At 39.1% G+C, this 19449-nt stretch overlaps 1 protein-coding gene across 8 annotated transcripts in view; it reads right to left on the minus strand.

Annotated features, from left to right (window-relative positions):
- Rapgef6 (Rap guanine nucleotide exchange factor 6) overlaps positions 1-19449 on the minus strand; it is a 223318-nt gene that overhangs the window by 195260 nt on the left and 8609 nt on the right. The window lies entirely within an intron of this gene.

Below are 19449 nucleotides of genomic sequence, written 5' to 3' on the forward strand. Positions count from 1 at the left end.
AAAAACATGATGTTGGGGCCGGGGAGCTGGCTCAGTGGAATAAGCGCTTCCCTGGCAAGCGCAAGGGCCTGAGTTCAATCCCCGGTTCCGCAAAAAAAACCCAAAACATGATGTTGCTTTACAATTCTGTTTTTAAGCATACAACCATTTATTTGTTTGCATGTTTTTGTGGGTACTGGGAATCAAACTCAGAACCTCAGGCTTGTCAGGTAGGTGATGTACCACTGAGCTAAATCCCCAATCCATAAATCTCTGAATCACAAAAGATTTGAAAGGGTAAGGCTGAGTTCCCTCCACTCATACAGGCGCTCTTCACTATGATCAGTGACCTCTACTCAACACCAGAAACTAAAAACTCGTTATTGCATAAGAAAACATAAAAACTCTCTCTCTCCCTATTTTCTTCTTTTTTTTCTTTTTGTGGGACTGAGGACTGAACCAAAACACACTACCATTTAGCTGCATCCCCAACTCTTTAAAAATTTATTTTACTTTGAGGCAGAATCTCACTGAGTTGCTTAGGCTGGCCTTGAACTTGTGACCCTCTCACTTTGTCCTCTCAAATACCTGGGGTTACAGGCCTTTGCAAGCTCACTATTACCAAATAGATGCAACGTTTTCTACTCAGGAGACTGTAAAATATTTCAAAATGGATACAGTGTCTTTTAATTTCCTCCAGGTTATATAGTCTCAGTTTTGGACATTCCGTATCTTTAAGAACCCAGCCTGACATCCTCTAGATGACCCAATTACTCAGTATTTCTCTTAAAACATAACTGCGTGTTGGGCTGGTGAGATGGCTCAGTGGTCTAAAGCACCTACTTAGAACAAGCTAAGCTAAGCAAAGCCCAGGGACCACGGTTCAATCCCCCAGCACCACATGCCAGCCAGCCCCGCCCCCTGGTGGGCTGAGCTGGCCACACACACACACAAAATAAAGAAATAAATAAATATTAAAAAATAAATAAATAAAATTTTATTTAAAAAAAAACAAAAACATAACTGCGTGAAAAGATCTCTTTTTACCTGGGAGGCAAAGGAAAATGAGTTCAATCCCATCCAGGCAATTTGCTGACATAGAGACTATTTCCAAATAAATCATTTGAAAGGGCTGGGGATGTAACTTCAGAGCAAAGGCCTTAAGCTCAATTTCCAGTAACAAAAAACAAAACTTTCTAAAGACACTCAAGGTAATATAATGTACGATTAAACAAAAATCATGTTTAGTAGGGCAAAGCTACTATCTAATCTGAATCAGAGAATCTTTTTAAACTTTATTTTTTAATAGTACATATTCATCATACATATTGATCACATTAACCACAGGGAATTTGTACATACTGTAACTTAATTTTTTCCCTATTCACCTCCTCACCCTTAAAAACCTCCTCCCCTCCCCATTTACAAAGCTTTGCTTTCATTTTTTTCCTTCCATTCTCTTTTTTGTTTTCCTCCTTTCCCTTCTCTCTCTCTGATTCCCCTTCTCACTTGGAACATTTTTTCCCTACTTCCCAAGACAGCTATTCCCCTTCTAGGTATCTTCTTGGAAGAATAAAAAGCATCATACTACTGCATGCACTTCTATGCTTACAACAGCACAAATACGCAAGCTGCTCCAGCCCGGCCCCCAGGGGCGCTGAGCCCGGGATGGAGTCCAGGCTCGGTGGTGCGCGCGCCTGGAATCCCAGCACTTGGGAGGCAGAAATCAAGAGGATTACTACTAATGTGGGCAATGTAGTGAGATCCTGTGCGCGCGCGCACGCACACACACACACACACACACACAGGAAAAAAAAAAAAGAAAAAAGAAAACAGCACAAATAGCAATAGCCAAATTTTGCAAACAGCCCAGATGCCCATCAATGAATAAATGTGGGTTTTATATATAATGGGCTACTACTCTGCCATAAAGAAGGATAAATCTGAGACATTTCTAGATAAATGAATGCACTTGGAGACCATAAAGTTGAAATAAATAATACATAAATGTTTAAATATTGTGTTTTTCCTATTAGAAGGGAAACCACAGAACTTTTTTGTAGCCCTCACTCAGGTAATTAGGTGAAAACTATAAAACCCCAGGACATTAGTATGACTTCAACCAAAGGACTGGAATAGCGGAAAGAGAAAGTGAGAACAGTCCATATTCCTCACAGAAAGAGCATCGTGCATGCGATAATTAATACAGGTTTAAAATTCTTTTCATAAAATGTACTTCCTTAATTCAATTTAAGGAATGCCTTTATAATAATGTAGACCACTCCCAAACACCTATCCCCCACACACTGAAATGCAATTTGCCAATTACCAGATGGTAACAAGAAAAAGAAAAGCAACTAAGACAACTTGCTTTCCAGTATGCTAATAAGACAATATGGAGAACCATCAAGAGTATCAGCAAAAAATCATGATTACAGAGATTTAACTGCCAATTAACCAGGACTTATTAAACAGGCAAATATCTCTCTGCACTCAGTGATCCTCCTGCCTCAGCCTCCCAAGCACTGGAACTACAGTTGTGTACCGCCACATCTGGCCTGAAATGTTGAGGTAGGTTTGTTTTGGGGTGTGGTTTACAGACATAAAATGATTCTACATATTAAATCTGAACTTAACATTCCTTCGAATAAATGTACTTAATTCACACAGTAACTTCTTTTGGATTATATATACAGTACCATCACCTGTAATTAGTATTCTTTCCTTAAATCCACCCATTTATTGTCCTTTTTCTTGCCCAGTTACATCAACTGAGACCTCCAAAACAATCAGTCCCTCATACTCATGGGCTCCACATTTGGGAATTCAACCAATTGTCAACTGAAATTATTCAATGATATTCAGGGGCCAGCCAAATAGCTCAGCAGATTAAAGTGCAAGTAAGCAGGTGCAGGGGGCAGGGGTTCAAGGGTTTGATCCCTGGGCCCGCCGTGTCAGCTATGCCCTCCGGGCACACTGAGATGGCAATTGAGACTGGGTGTGGTGGCACGTGCCTGTAATCCCAGTTCTTGGGAGGCTGTAAACAGGCAGATCACTATGAGTCCAATCTAGTAGTGAGACCCTGTAGACCCTTCCCTAAAATTTAAAAAAAAAAAGATATTGAGAAAAAAAAAGCATTAGATGTGTACATACTTTCTTCCTTGTCATTATTTTATTAACAATAAAGTATAATAGGTCTTTACATTTTATTAGGTATTATGAGTAACCTAGAGCTATTTCAAGTGTATGGGAATGTTATTAGCAAATACTACACTGTTCTGTACAAAGATTTGAGCATTCACAGATTTTGGCATCAACCACATTCCTGCTATCAAATCCAAGGATACCAAGAGGACTATACTACAAACACAGTTGTCTAGGTCCTACCCTTTAAATGAGGATTCATTATAACTGAAGCAAATACACACAAAATGCCTACCCTGTAGAAATTAGATTCTAATTTTTGACATGAAGACGATTTTGTTTTAAACAAGTTCTGCGGATCCCTGGGCCTGCCATGCTGGCCCTGCCCCCAGGGCACATTGAGAGGGCAACTAAGACTGGGTGTGGTGGCATGTGCCTGTAATCCCAGCTCTTGGGATGCTGTACACAGGAGAATTATTATGAGTTCAATCTAGTAGTGAGACCCTGAACACCCTGTAGACCCTTCCCTGAAATACAAAAAAAACTACTACTACTACTACTACTACTACTACTACTAATAATAATAATAATAATAATAAGTTCTGACAACTCTAAAATATAAAGGTTATAATATGGGAAACAGAATCACAACTGCAATAACTTGACCTTCCAGGTAAAAGCAGGCCAGTGTTAATGAGCACAAGAATTTTCTGAGACTCTCAACTAAATTTATATCATACAATTTCCTATGGAGAAAATCCATGAATATCTGACATAGAATTAGGAATTAATTTTTTAATATTTATTTATGTCTGAGAGAAAATATAATTCTTAAGTTTGAAGTACATACATGGTTCTTTAGTGTTCAGCCTAAAAAGAGACTGACAAAATTTATCACAGGATTCTAAAAGCCCTTCTTCAAATATCTGCTCAGTTACCTGCCCTTATTCCACAAGGTTAATTTGCGCAAAAGAATATGCAGTTCCCTAAAACATCTATAATGGTAACAGCATGGATTTGAAAACAGACTTGAGAAACTATACAAGGGTGAGAAAATGAACATTACAGGTTTTATAGGCTATATGTTTTGTACTACTTGGCACTACCTTGGTAGCATGCAAACAGCCACAGACAATAGTTAAGTGAACTGTGCCATTGTATTCTTATAAATTAAAAAAAAAAAAAAAAACAATAGCAGTAGGCTAATTTGGCCCTCAGACCATACTTAACAAACTCCTGAAACATATGATCAAAAATAGCTAACAATTAAGCCAAGCCATCAATGAAATGCTTTTTAGAGAAAACCTTATCCTTTATTTATGGTAGAATTCTATCTCCAACTATGGAAGCTGAACACAGCAGATTTCTTTTTCCAACCTCTCATACAATTAAAGCATGAACAAACTATCCAAGTGTCATTAATGCTAGATTTTTGGATCAGAGCTAGTGATAACAAAAGCAAGAAATGCAGAATCCTTCAAAGCTAGTGGTAACAGCAACGTCTCCCAAAAGAGGCATTGTGTAGTACAGCTACCAAGTAGTGTAAGCTGTGGGACACCCTGTGCAGTGCTAACAGCAAAAATACTGTCAAATCTATAGGAGGAAACATGGATCATGACAGCTTAGCTTAGCTCCAAGTCTATTTCCCCAAAAATTCAAGCACTTATGTAGCTACCCAAAATATTTAATTTTTTTTTTCTTTTGGACATAGTGGTACATGCCTATAATCTCAGCATTCACGAGGCTAGGCAAGAGGACAGATGCTGGTATGAGGCTGGTCTGGGCTACGTAGTAAACTCAAGATCAGCCTGAGCTATATAACAAGAGTCTGTCTCAAAAAAGTCAAAAGTACAATGTTCAGTAAAATAAACCAGATACACAAATTCAAGCTTCAATACTTACGCCATTTCTCATCTGAGTAAGACAAAGTACAAAGAGAGTGGTAACTAATGGAAAGAAGGGGATGGATCTCTTGCAATAGGGTAGAGGACCAGAAAATGGAAGAGGGGTGAAGAGGAAGGCACAAGGAAACAAGCAGAACAAAGATCTGCCATGTTCAGGAGCCCAATGACCCCAGTGAATGTAAACATTAGATGCCATGACATGAGCTAAGGTTAATAATAACAAGAATAAAAAATGGGATAGGGAACTGCAAGAGGGACGGGGGAGGTAGAGGGAGGAGGATAAAAAACCCACAAACAATAAGCTGTAATACGTACATATATTTATTCCCCCAAGATTGTGAACTGTAAACACATACTCATTTTTTAAAAAAATGAATAAATTCCCTTTCTTTAAATCAGCCAGAATCGTGTTTTGTTGCATATGAAGAACAACAACTTCACTGATCCTGAATCGCACCATCACCATCTCTTGGAAACTAGGGAAAATCTAGCTTCCATGATTTACAATTTCTTTGTTCAATCAAGTATAGGGGCAAAGCAGCTTCAAAACTTCCAATCTGTATCCAGTGGTTTGGCTTCTAATATAAAAATAAGCAATGTTTCTATTCTATCATAGAAATAGAAATATATAGGGCAAATCAGCCCCTACCCTCAAATCTGAGAAGGGCTCAAATTAAGTCCCCAAAACACCGGTGTACATACAGGCAGGCTCTATCTCACTCTGGATCATCTGTCTGGTAACTATAATGGAGAATGGAAACAAGTAACAAGTTTGGTAAATCACAATCATTACTAAATTTGAGCTAATATTAATATTATCAACAAAGGATGAAAAACCTGTACCAGGCTAGAGCATCATAAATGCTAAGGCTTTACAAAAAACAGAACCTCCCAGAAGAAAAGGCAGCTGTAGGGGCAAGGAAACATTTTCTTTCACATAGTGGAGGTAATTTAGTATTTCATTTGCAGTAGATAGCAAAAAAGTGTTGACTCTACAGCGCTAGGTTGTGTGATGTTACTCATGACACATCATCTTGAATGGACCAAGAAATGCCCAGCAGATGAGTAAATCACAGGTTTGTGTGTACATGTGGATGACTGACATGAAGGGCAGCAAACTGAGGAGGAAAGATCTACCCTGCATGTGGGTGGCACAACCAACAGGCCCCAATGGAACGAAAAAGGGGAAAAAAAGGAGGAAATGTGCCCATTTTGAAGAGCTCTATCTTGAGCAGTGTGTCTTTTGCTGCTGTCCTCCTTGTACACTGGTCTCTGGTCTCTGGTCTCTTCAGCTTTCCAATGCACACCCACTGAGGACTCTCCAGTAAGCTTTCAGTCCTTCAACCTTGGACAGGTTTTGCATCCCTCTTATTCTGCTGTTTGTAGCCTCTTGGCCAAGAAGCTAATAGATCCTAATGGTTCTCTAGTGCACAGATAGCCATGGTGAACTCTCCAACCTCTAATTCTGCAGACCTCACTAATAAATCCCCCACCATAATTATACATATATTTTCTACTGGTTCATTCCTCTAGAGAATCCTGATTGGTATAGCTTCGAAAAGGGTTTCTTGAGCTTTAGGACCAATTACCTATGAGAGCAGCTTGAGGTACTGCAACATCTAATTAGGCTTCTGGTGTCTAAGATCAATAAACTATATCATAGAAAGGCCCCTTAGCCCTTCCACCAACAACAGAGGGAAAAGGAGGGTAGGGCAAAGAACTTCCAGAGATAGACTGGACATTTTACTTTTTCACAGTTACAAATTCACACCTTAGATTCAAGGATGTGCTAAACACTTACACAGAAGGAACATGAAACCTACTTTACCGAGTCTGAAAAAGGTAAATCAGAAGGAAGAAAGAAAACAATCTGTGATATTGTAACATTCCAGATAAGTAACATGTATTACTCCAAATGCAACAACAAAACATTGCAGAAGTTACCCATGGGTATTAGAATAAGTCAGTTTAGGATAAGAAATAAAACAATGGGTTCCACCAAAAAAAAAAAAAAAAAAAAAAAATTGCTGAGGAGTGGTGATGATTCAGAATAGTCATAAGCTGACCAAAACAATATTCCAATCAACAACCTGCCGTACTGTGTGATGGGGGATTCCTAGACTATAATGGAGATGAAACTTTCCTGTCTAGGGACCTGGCGAGATAGCTCAGCAGTCTAAAGTGCCTGCTTAGGCAAGCCTAGGGACCACGGTTCAATCCACACGCCTTACCAGCCCTGTCCCCAGAGTGGGCTGAGCCATCTACAAAAGAAAAAAGAAATATATAAATTTCCTGTCTAGTGATCTTGTAGCTGTAATAATGATGTGTAATACATTATTTCTGTGTCTGTGATAATTCTGGAGTTTAAAAAGCTTATTGTGCTGCCAGTGCTATACAGGTATAACACATACAATTACAGTACCTAATACTTGATGATGATAATAAATAGCCATTATTGATAAATGTGTTATACTATATTTTTATTGTTAAAGTATATTTCTACTTTTAAAAAAGTATATTCCTACTTACATACAAAAACAGTTCACTGTACACAACACGCCATGTTGCACTGGCAGCAGCCTCATACATCTCAAGTTTACCCTACGTCTCGACTGCCTCCAGGGGCCACATCAACTGATTGAGCTATACCGTCTAGGTTTGTGTAAGCACCCTCTCTATGATGTTCCAACAACCACAAACTGCCAAAAATGCATTTCTTAGAACGTATACCCACTGTCAACCAATGCTTGACTGTACCTCCAAATGCAGATCAGCCAGCCTCTCTTAGCTGTCATCTCTGTGCATGAGTTTGTATAAACTGAGGTGGAAGGACCTCTCCCATCCTAAAGCAGAGCAGCTCTCTTTTTACATGCTTCACAAAAATCTGTATCTGTAGCACTCATTATAAATTTATTCAGGGACCAGGGTTCGATTCCCAGTACCACATGCCATGCCAGCCTCATCCCCAGGCACGATGATATGGCCACTGAGTCTGGGTGTGGTGGTGAACACCTGTAATCCCAGTGCTGGGGAGGCTAAAAACAGGAGGATCACAAGTCCAAGCTGCGCAGTGAGACCCTGTACCAAATACATATAATGTAAAATAAAAATAAATAAATTTATTGCATGGTTTTTCAATGTCATTGCTAAGTAAAGTGAAGCAGTTAATATTTGTAGCCTAAACATATGTGTAGTTGACAATTCTTTAAACATTTATTTCTACACAAGCAGGCTGGGATTTTTACCCCCTTGATTAGACTGTGTCAAGTAATGTGTTGCTTTCCAAACATCTATTTCCTTATTCTGTTTACTGTGATTCTAAGAAAATTAGAATTCTAAAAAAAAATGGTTATGTAGAAAACTAACCGCAACTTGAAAATCTCTAGCATCAGCTTTGGTAGCCAAGGGACTATCTTTACCACCAACCTATTAACCATGCACAGCTCATAGACAGGGCTTCACAATGGTTTCAGTGGAAAGGACTCAAGTTCTGGCCTGAAACACTGGCAGTTCTGCTGTGGCCCTCCATGCAACCGACTGTGAAGGCCTTTTAAAGCTACAACACTGAGGTGTGACTCACCAACACTAACTCAATCTCAAGCAAAAAGACTCATTCACTGGGTAAGGACAGGGTAGTAAGCACAAGATTTTGCTCTGGAACTTGAAGTGTTGAGCTGATGAAACCTAATGCTGGGCAGATCGAGGTGGGCTCCATCCCTAGGTCGGCCCGCAGATGAAGCCTCTGGAATAGCTCCAGCATCAAGAGAGAACAGGAGGTCCCAATCTCAGGACCCAAATTTCTATTCCAGCTAGGATCTCCTGTGGTTGGTTGGACCAAGAGGCTCAGTAATAGACAGCCACTATTAGTGTGTCTCTTCATCCTACCCCAGTGTGCTGTGCTGGCTGTGGCAGGTTGCAGGCCCAGAATATTACAAAATTGGGTGGTGCTAGTAGCCAAAGATGTGACCAACATGGTGCGAGTCCATTCAGGTCACCTGCCTAGATCCAGGGAATACCTTATAATGGTTGACCACAGGCTCCAGAGAAGACCTTCAACTATGGAGTAAACATCTGGGCCTACTACAGCCCCGGGAGAGGCTTGTAGAAACAGAAAAGTCTTTCTAGGCACTCTCTTGATTCTTTCAGAGCCCACACACCAACAGTTTCTCCAAGTCAGACCTGGGCCCTAGTACTGAAACAAAGCTAACACTCCAAAGCTATTATGTTGGTGACAACATGCTAATAGCTGACTTCAAGCAAATGTGAACCTGGATTCCATCCAGTGATAGTGGAAATGATTAAAGGTTTAGATAAAATAAGTGACCAGCTTAGAATTTTTGGAAAGACAAGCAAAAACATAGATTAGGAAGACTGGAATACTTAATCTTGCAATACCTAGACGATGCTACATGCCAGTGAGCATTAAGAGCTTCAGGAGGGTCAGGGAGATAGCTCAGCAGCATAAATGCCTGCCTGGCAAGCGCAAGGTCCCAAGTTTGATCCCTGATAGAGTTTTCAGGAAAACTTCACCTAAGAGTCAAAATAAAGAAACCTGACCAGGGAATAAGGAAAACAGAAGAATACTGACAAACAACTGATTTTTTTTTTTTTTTCCATTTTTGTGTTTTTGATGTTGGGGATTGAACCTTAGGGCTTCATGCAAGTTAGGCACTCTACCACTGAAGTATACTCTGAACCCTAAAACACTTTTTCAAAGGAAACCAAATCAGCTTAAAGAAAGATGTATCAGTATTCAGACAAATTTAACACAAAAATGAAAGCAATTTTAAAAATTTTAACAGAAATCCTTTAGCTGAAAAATACACAACAAAATTAAAAACGTGGTAGAAGACATCAATACCAAGTAGAAGGACTGGCCAGATAGCTCAGTGGACTAAAGCGCCTGCTGAGGCAGAGCAAGACTGGGCGTGGTGGCATGCACCAGTAATCCCAGCTCTTCGGAGGCTGAACACAGGAGAATTATTGTGAGTCCAATCTACGTAGTGAGACCCTATAGACCCTCTACTAAATATACCCCCCCCAAAAAAAACCAAAACAAAAAGTAGGTTTAAAACAAAGCGGGGGCCTGGCCCTAGCTCAGGCCTTTAAGTGGCTGCTTCCACAAAGCTGTCAGCCTCAGGTTGCTGGAGTTCGAACCTCACACCTCTCCCGCTGGCCAATAGTGCCCTGAAGGCATTCGAGGAACCAAAAAAAAATAAAAAATAAAAAAAATAAAATAAAATAAAACAAACAAAGCCCCCCTGGATAACTTAGATAAAACCTGTCTCAAATTTTTAAAAGGCTAGGGATGCAGTTCAGTATTCCTTGGGTTCAGTCTCTAGCACCACAAACAAAACAAAACAGTAGAAGAAACACAGAATCACAAAGTTATCACTTTTCTAATAGCAAAATAATGATTAATTTAGGCAAGGATCATTGATAAATGCTAACATTACTAGGTGGAATTTGTTAAGATATTCACACATCCTCCAAACATAATCCTAAAGATCATTTGTAAATTACAAGTGATTAAATTTACAATCCCTATTAATTCACAGTACGTGTCCAAAATGTGAAGTGGCCAAAATCGAGAAGAATATCACCTACATAGTTCCTCAATAAATTATTTAACCTGAATTTAATCATGAGCAAATAACCACATGAATCCAGATTATTATACAATCTATACAATAATTGGTCAGACTCTTCAAAACTACTACATTCAAGAAAGGAAAAAAAGGTACCGTACTCTCTCTAGGCTATGGGAAACTATGAAAACAAGGTTCTGGACTAGAAATAGACATTTTGGAGATAACTGGACAAGTGAAATGTCATTATTGTACTTTCAAATGATTAAACAAAGTAAAAAAAAATAAAAAGTATAAAATAAAGTATATATCAAAAAAGTCAATTTGGCACAACACTAGTCTGGGTAAAAGGTATATAGTAAACAACATGTTTCAGTAATTAAAATTTTTCAAGTACAAAAATGGGAGCTGGGGAATATCTCTTGCTTATTCCTTCAGATGGTATTTTTAGCTTTATTTAAATTTCAAATCTTGGGGCTGGTGAGATGGCTCAGTGGTCTAAAGCACCTACTTAGAACAAGCTAAGCTAAGCAAAGCACAAGGACCGCGGTTCAATCCCCCAGCACCACATGCCAGCCAGCCCCGCCCCCTGGTGGGCTGTGCTGGCCACACACACACACACAAAATAAATAAATATTTAAAAAAAAATTTCAAATCTTCACTTAAATGTCTGTGTTCTTTAGTTATCTCTTATCATATGTTACGGTTTATGTCTAGTTGTCCCCCCAAAGCCTCAAGAAGTAATGGGGCAACTTCTAAAGTTTGTGATTAAATCATGATCTAATACTGGGACTGTGGGTTTGAGTGCTACATCCGCCCTGGAATGGGTAATATGAATGACAATATAAGATGAGGAGAGAGGGAGCCACTGCTCCTCCCTTTGCTTTTTGCTGTTTTCCACAACCATGAATGGCTGCTCTATGCCATGTGCCTCTCTGCCATGGAACCAGCCAAGTATGGACTGAAACTTCCACTGTCAGCTAAACAAACTCTTCCTTACTTAATTTTGGGTGAAGGGTATTTTTGTCCCAACAACAAGAGAAAATAACTAAGACACCATGTATTCCAATCAACCCCATATACTGATCTTTGTGCATCCCAAATCATCCCTAGCAATGCTGTCTAGAAAGGTAACCTCTTGCCATCACTGCATTAGAATCTAATACTGTCTATGATTAAATATAGATTTCTTACAACATGAACGTTTGTACATCAATATATACTATTTACTGCACTTAAATTTAAAGCTCTTTAACATTAAAAAATTATACCTCAAATTTTAATTTTTAGGAACAAAAGTTCTAAGTGATAATGCTTAGGGCTAGCAAGATAGCTCAGCAGACTAAGCGCCTGCTTTAGCAAGCACAGGTACCAGGATTCGATCCCTGGTCCCACCCCTGGGGGGTACTAAGCCAGCAACTGAGTCCACTGTGATGGTATGTAATCCCAGTGCTGGGGAGGCTGAAAACAGGAGGGTCATTACTGCTGAGTGAGACCCTGTACCTAATACATTTAAAAAATAAAATAATGCTTACCTCTCAGGACTCTACTAATTTTTTTAAGCTTTATTTATTTATTTGGTAGAGGGTCTTGCTACACAATTCAAACTTGTAGTAATCCTTCTGTCTCAACCTCCCCAGCACTGGGATTACAGGCGCACACCGTGCCACCACACCTGGTTTCACTGGCCAACTCAGCGTGGGGCCGGCATGGCATGTGGTACAGGGGGATTGAACCTGGGTCATTGCACTTGCCAGGCAAGCGCTTAGATCACCAAGCTATCTCTCAGGCCCCAGGACTGTAATTATTAACCACTAAAATTACAGTGTATAAAAAAAAATCAAGCATTTCATTATTTCTAAACTTAGAGTGATCTCAAGTACACATTCCTGATCCCACTGTGATTACCCACAGTGAAGTCGTCCAAGACTTACTATGAAATCTCCATGTACTTTTAAATTCTCCTCACATTCTTTCCGCAACATCTGACTGAAAACACATTCATCATTCATTCACTTCCCCATCCTAAAAGTCCTATCCTTTCTATAATTGGGCTCAACAATGACTATAAGCAATCTCTAAAATCAGTCAGACTAGGTATGAATTGTTATTCCACTGCTCCTTATTGTAGCTGTATGACCTTAAGCAAGTTAACCTACATGACTGCACTTCCCAATATACAAAATGTGGATAATACCTTTTTGCATGCATTGTATTAGTTATTGTAAACGCCCTACTAACCTGTTCTGAAACTACTTCATTGCTATTTTATCTTTCTCATTAAAATGAATAAAAATTATAAAAAATAATAATACTTTTTTGTAGAGGGCTTTGAGAAAGATAACTACCCTTCTGCTCTGGCTGTTTCTTCTAAGTGTCCTTTACAGGCTTCTTAGTTCTTTCCTTACTTCCTTAAATGTTTATGAAGTTTATATTCCTAAAAATATGACATCTGTCCTTCTTTACTGGAGACTACTGTCCACATCCATAGCTCTGTGTGTGTGTGTGTGTACCCTTCTTCACTGGAGACATGAATACTGTCCACATCCAAAGCTGCTTCTTCTCTGTGTGTGTGTGTGTGTGTGTCTTCAGTTTAGAGTTCTCTAGTAAACTTACATACTAAATGTTCTACTAGATACTGACCATTCTCAATTCGCTGACTCAACAGCATCTAAAGCATAATATATCCAAAGTGAAATTCCTTAGTGGCTCCCTGTTTAGATGACAGCGCTGACTTCAATCTTCCTGGTCAAAACCTCTCAATCGTACTTTCTGAATATCTGTTTACCATCCCAACTGCAGCCACTTAAGGACTGCTTGTCTCTGAATAACTCAATATAGCCTTTTGGCCTCTAGTCTGGATCCCTGTAGCACATCCTTCACACTACTATCAGGGTGCTCTCGCTGAAAGACAAATCCAGACTCTGCAATAAGGAAAGTCAGGGCTAGGGAGCTGGCTCAGTAGAATAAGTGCTTCCCTGGCAAGCGCAAGGGCCTGAGTTCAACCAAAAAAATTTTAAAAAAGTAAATACACATTCTCCTCTTCACCTGAATTTTTAGATATCCTAACACAAATCAGAGTTTCCCTTTCCTAAAACAACTTGAATAGTACCTATCTACTCATTACTCTTCTCCCCCTTCTACAAACTAGTGTGTGTGTATGTGTGTGTGTCTTTTTGAGACAGGGTCTCACTATGCAGCTCAGGCTGGCCCTGAGCTCACTTTGCAGCCTAGGTTGGTCTTGAACTTGCAGTGATTCTCCTGCTTCATCCTCCCCAGTGCTGGAATTACAGTGGTGTGCCACCACACCTGATCTACAAACTCTTGAACACATGGTACTTATAATTATTATAGTACTTAGTTAAGGTAAATTTTAATGGCTTATCTTCTCTCTCAAATCTTCAATACATGTACAACATGAGGCCTGTTCTCTAACAAAGGTACCTTATCCCCATTTAACATTACCTTTCTATCCAGCTGGGTTTACATATGAAGGTCAAAGAGCCCCACAAGCATAAGTAAGTTGTTCTTCTATCCGAGGAACCCTGTAAATGTACATCTGCTGTAGATATACACAACAGCACCTTTGTTCTGCTGCCCTCAGGGATACGCACAGTGACTCACTCAAGATTGACTCCAAGTACAATGCTGCTCTTTAGACAGTTCAGAAAAAAAAACCTCTATGAGGGTTCAGTTAAAGACCACATTCTTTTTTTTTTTTTTTTGGAACTGGGGATTGAACTCAGGCCCTTGCGCTTGCCAGGCAAGCACTTATTCTACTGAGCTATCTCCCCAGCCCCCATAAAGACCATATTCTAAATTCTAAAACAGATTAAGAAATGATTATAAGGGGTCAGGGAGATGGCTCAGTGGAATAAGCGCTTCCCTGGCAAGCGCAAGTGCCTGAGTTCAATCCCCGGTTCCGCCAGGAAAAAAAAAAAAGAAATGAAGATAAGATTACTAAATTTTACATTTTCTCATATCTCTCCCTTTAACTTGTGGTAACAAAAATAAGCTAGCTACTTTAAAAAAAAATTCTGACTTTGAGCAGGTAATTACATTAATACCTATCTGGTCATGAACTTTTCAGCCAGTAAAAATTTTAAGAGATTTGGTGATAAAATATAAAAAACTAAAAACTAATATTTATCTGTGATATTTTCTCCAAGGTTGTTTGCTTTGTTTTTGCTGTACTAGGGATTGAACCTGGGGCCTTGTTCATGCTAAACAAGCCTGTACCACTGAGCTACATACCCTGTCCTTCCAGCAATTTGTTTTGAAACCATATAGAAAAGAAGTTTCTGATCCAAGGTATAACTGATTTTTCTCCATCTGAATTGCCTCTCAAGAGGTGCCAGGTAAAACAGCTTATTTATTTATTTATTATTATTATTATTATTATTATTTTTTTTTTTTTTTTTTTTTTTTTTTTTTTTTTTTTTTTTTTTTTTTTTTTTGGTAGAACCGGGGATTGAACTCAGGCCCTTGCGCTTGCCAGGCAAGTGCTTATTCCACTGAGCCATCTCCCCGGCCCCTAAAACAAACTATGAGCTAGGCACATGCACTCAGCTTGAGACCAGCCTGAGGTACAAAGTGAGCTCAAGGCTAGCCTGAAACTGCTGCATAGTGAGACCTTGTCTTTTTTTTTTTTTTTTTTTTTTTTTTGAACCGGGGATTGAACTCAGGCCCTTGCGCTTTGCCAGGCAAGCACTTATTCTCCTGAGCCATCTCCCTGGCCCCAAAACAGCTTATTTATGATAATAATTTACCCTTCTTTTATTAAAAAAAAAACACCTAATGGCAAACTTTGAAGTTTTTACCAAACTTTATCAGTCTTTTTATCATTACACTTAAATTATTATTCCAAGAGGCAGCATTTCCTACATTACTTTTAGTTTTAAAATCATTTACTCTACAAATACTACATGATAGCCAATGGGAGGTAAGAGTACAGGAGCTGTCCTCCGGGAGCTTACAGCCAAAGACAAAAGCAGAACAATAACAGTACAGTAAACACTATGGGAAAAGCTATGTGGTATTCTAGGAACACAGAAGGGTGGAAAATTGAGGGAGGATGCACAATTACGCAGATAGGCATAGGAAGAAGATTTCAGTGAGGAGTCTGAATTTGCAAAGCTAGAGCATGTCTTAAGAAACTACACGCTAATAATACATATGACCGTCATTTACTGGATGTCATTTTGAAGACATGCTATTAAATACTTTGAATATATTATCTCATTTAGTCCATACAATAATCCTAAAAAGATTGTTAGTTTTTAGAGACATTAGGTGACTTGCCTATCATTACTTATTGTCAACAATGGACCCTACTGTGAAGTTGGCTTGTCCACATAAAAAATTTGGTCCTGATAACAATTCACCACAGAGTTCTCATCCTACGCAAAGCACAGAAGCAGGAAATAATGCTGCACAATGGATAATGGTTCTCACCTGTGCACATCCTGGGATTACTGGTGGAACTTTCTACAAATTCCAAGGCTTCTGCTCCATTCCACAAGGAGTGAAGCCTGGCCTACGGGTTAAAGGCAAACATGGGTAATAACTCAGGGCGGAAATACACATACCTTAGCGTTCAGAAATGGTGTCAATGAATTCAGTTTTGTCACATAACAGGGACAAGTTTTGACAAATGCATCATTAGAAATTTTGTCACAGTTCTTATATCAGCATACAGTATATTTAAAGGCAGGCAATATAGTCTTACAGGACCACTGCCTACATGTAGTTTATCACACACAAAAATGCTATTAATGAGAGACATAAAATATGTATGTGTTTGAAGGTGAAGATGATAAGGCTGAAGTATCCCCCCCCCAAAATTATGAGGGATCTAACATCTTTCCTTATTCCATTACAGGCAGACTCATAAACAGTCCATTTGTTGCCTTTAGTTTCTTGTGTCTTACTCTCTCTGTGTGACTCAGTGTAACAAGGTTTTTTTTATAATACTGGGGATTGAATGTAGAACCTTTTACACTAAGATCTGACCCCAGTCATTTTTTGAGACAGGGTCTTACTAAACTAAGTGCTCATGCTGTGCTCAAACTTTTTTTTTTTTTTTTTTTTGTACTGGGGATCAAACTCAGGACCTTGCGCTTGCCAGGCAGAAACTTGTACCACTGAGCTATCTCTCCAGTCTGAAAGTTCAAACTTTCATGACCCTCCTCCCTCAGAAGTTCCCAGAGTGCTAAGAGTTCAGGCATGAGCTTCAGGCTCTTTCTTAATTCACTGAAATAACTGTCCCAGATGCAATCCAGAGTTTATTAGCCAGGCATCACGGTACATGGTACATGCTTGTAATCACAGCACTGAGGACACTGACACACAAGGATAGCCATGAGTTTCCATGAGTCTGAGGCCAGCCTGGACTACACAGTGAGAGCTTATCTTGAAACAAAACAAAACATGACATAACACAAACAAAAATCCAAGAAACAAAGAGTTTATCAGTCCTAACTTTTTTTAACTCTCCATACAATCAGGCTTTTGCGATTCATGACTTCTATCTGAAATGTCTTCCTTTAACAGTCGTTCTTTCTTCCTACTGCTATAATAATTTCTTTTCATTACCCCATCCTTTTAATATTAAGAGCACACAGAAGGTGTGTCTTTGACCCTCTTCTATTCTCACTCGGCATTTTTACCCTAGGTATTCTAACCATGATCCATACATTACAGACCCTCACAGTAATTCATACCCAAGTAATGATTTGATCTGAAGTTCCAAATGCTTACTAAATACCTTTATCTGTATACCTTGTAAGGGGTCTCAAAGCCTTTCCAAAACAGAACCTGTCCACACTCTGACCTGTAATAACGTAGTTATATACAGTTACTCCAATCAGAAACCTAAACATCATCTAGCATTCAGAAATCATCTAACACTCTTGTACCAAATCCAAGCCTATTCCTAGTAAACCAAAGATGAAGATTTTGTTCTGGTGCTACTCCATTGCATCTTGGACAATAATTACCTCTGAGGCTGAGGCAATTATTCCAAAAATAGTTATGGACAAAGTGAGGAAGATGTAACAAAAGGGCAGGCAAAACGGTGATCTAGGATGTAAAGGATAAGCAAGTAACACCAAAGAAAGCTCCAAAAGAGAAGGTTTGGGCCGGGGAGATGGCTCAGTAGAATAAGTGCTTGCCTGGCAAGCGCAAGGGCCTGAGTTCAATCCCCGGTCCCGCAAAAAAAAAAAAAAAAGAGAAGGTTTAAATTCCTGAAGTAAAATGCAAAATAGCAAAGTAATTTCATAGCCTCTTGGTTGCCAAAATCACACGATTACACTCAAATGAAGTTCAAAAGCAGGAAGAACAGATTTATGGTGACAGAAACAGAAAAGTAGTTTCTTTTGAAAAAGGGTACTGACTAGAACGGGAAAAGGGAATTTTCTTTGGTAATATTCTATATTGTCATAATATTCTATATCTGTATTCTATATCATGATCTGCACAATACGTTAAATGTTTGTAAAAATTCATTCCTTACAAAAAAAAAAAAAAAAAAAAAAAAAGTAAAAAAAAAAAATTCATTCCTTACAAGTATACAGTTCAAGTATGCAATATATGTGTTTTATGGCCCAAATCTGGTATAAGGAGACACTCTCCTCTTCATTATTTTACCACCCCATATGCTGCTACCACTGTGTACAGAATCTTATCTCTTTCTTTAGCTAAAAATATAGCTCCTGGACTTCACAATATCAACATATAATCATTAATAGTTTTGCTTTTGCATGGAACCATATACCAGTTAAGACAAAACGTTTTATGTTCATCCTACCCACCCCCTTATATCAGCTTTTCTGCCTCTATTATGGTTCCATCCACTCCCAAATACATTTCAAAGTTCACAGAGTAATCCTCGTGAAACCACATCTTATTTCCAGGTTTTAGTTATTTAGTGATGCTAGAAACTGAACCTATGCTAGGAAAACATTTACCATTGAGCTATGGCATCTCCTTACCTCTACTTCCAGGCCTTAAACCCTCCATTGGTTATCCTTTAATAACAAGGTGGAGCCCAAATGCTTGAAATGATCCAATCCTGCTAGTACACCCAGCTGCACCATTTACCATTCAACTCCATTCACCACCTGCCCTGAACATCCCATAAACTAGAGATCAAAGTCTTACAACTTTTTTTTAATCATCCTCTCCCAAAGAAACTTCTAGATTTTCCCTCTAATTTCTACTCACATCTAATTAATACTGAAAAATAAGATTTGGTCAGATAGGTTTGTGTTTTGGAGGATCACAAACTGTATTTGTATTTTTTTTCACTCTCCTTAAAAAATAAGTTTTGCCACTTTAGGGGCAACATCACCTCCATCAGGTACACATGCTCTGAATCACAGACTGGCTTCTTGTTCTACAAATGTGCCTGGCCTGCTCTCTGGCACAGCTCCTGCACTGTTCACGTGGAATGATTCCCCTTTTGCATATCTTCCAGACATTCACCCATGATATATAAGACTGAATTCAAATCTCTTCAGAAGCCCTTCCCTTCCAGACTTTGTAGTACCAAAGCCCTATCCATACCCTTGTCATTAATAATCATATTCATATTAATACAGTATATTTGCCAGTTGGATACTGAAAGCTATCAGGAGGAATCAAGAGTAAAAACAGGGGTCCAGGAGATGGCTCAGTAAAATAAGCACCTCCCTGGCTAGCGCAAGGGCCTGTGTTCAATCCCTGGTTCTGCAAAAAAAAAAAAGTAAAAACAAAGGCCGGCAAGATAGCTCAGCAGATGTGTCTGCTTAGGCAAGTGCAGGGACTAGAGTTCGATCCCCAGCACCATATGCCTC

This window comes from Octodon degus, unplaced genomic scaffold (genome assembly GCF_000260255.1).
Source record: "Octodon degus isolate 3935 unplaced genomic scaffold, OctDeg1.0 scaffold00029, whole genome shotgun sequence".
Taxonomy (NCBI): domain Eukaryota; kingdom Metazoa; phylum Chordata; class Mammalia; order Rodentia; family Octodontidae; genus Octodon; species Octodon degus.